Raw genomic sequence first — 831 nt, 5'->3', positions numbered from 1 at the left:
CACACAGGCCCAGGCTCCCGGGAAGCGCACAGAGGGGAACGGTGCAGACGCTGCCTCGGGGTCGCTGGGGCCACCCTGGGGGCAGGGAAGCCCTGAGGAGACACGAGGACAGAACTGGGAGAATGACATACAGCTGGCCAGGTGGCCACTAACGGGACAGCAAGGAATGCCAAGGCACAGAAAGAAGGCTGGAGCGCAGTGGGAAAAGGGGCGGGGACGGGCAAGGCTTCCTCCTCCTGCGATGGGAGCTCCCCACGTGGTTCAGGCAGCGCTGTGCCTCCTCAGCCTCCTGCACGCCTCCATCAGGTGTGCGCCACCTCCAGCACACGAGGAAAGTGCTCTGCCACGGAGTCACATCCAGCCCTGCTGGAGGACAAACCAAGACTCGCAGGCAGGTAGTCAAGCCCCTGAGTCAGCGAGGAAATGACAGTCAAAAGACTCCAGGAGCAGGGCGACATGTCCAGAGAGTTAAGTCTACCGAGGAAGTGACCATGACCAACCTGGTGCCCAACTATGGATACAGTCTGAAATCCACATGGCTTTTCCAGTCCAGAGATAAGAGTTGCAAGCTGGTGCTGTGATCCCAGCACTCAGGAGGCTGAAGCAGGAGGATCCTTGTGAGCTGAGAGCAGCCTGGACTACAAAGTGAGATCAAGGCCTGCCTAAGCTGCATAAGGAAACCCTGTCTGAAAAAGATAAAAACAGAGCCTTTTTACCAAGATGGCACCGAAGGTGAAGAAGGAAGCCCCTGCCCCTCCCAAAGCTGAAGCCAAAGCATAAGTTTTTTTTAATCTTTTTGCCTGGCAAGCACAAGGTCCAGAGTTCAATTCC

The sequence above is a fragment of the Octodon degus genome, unplaced genomic scaffold (genome assembly GCF_000260255.1).
Source record: "Octodon degus isolate 3935 unplaced genomic scaffold, OctDeg1.0 scaffold00056, whole genome shotgun sequence".
NCBI lineage: Eukaryota > Metazoa > Chordata > Mammalia > Rodentia > Octodontidae > Octodon > Octodon degus.
Note: the sequence above shows the minus strand (reverse complement) of the source record.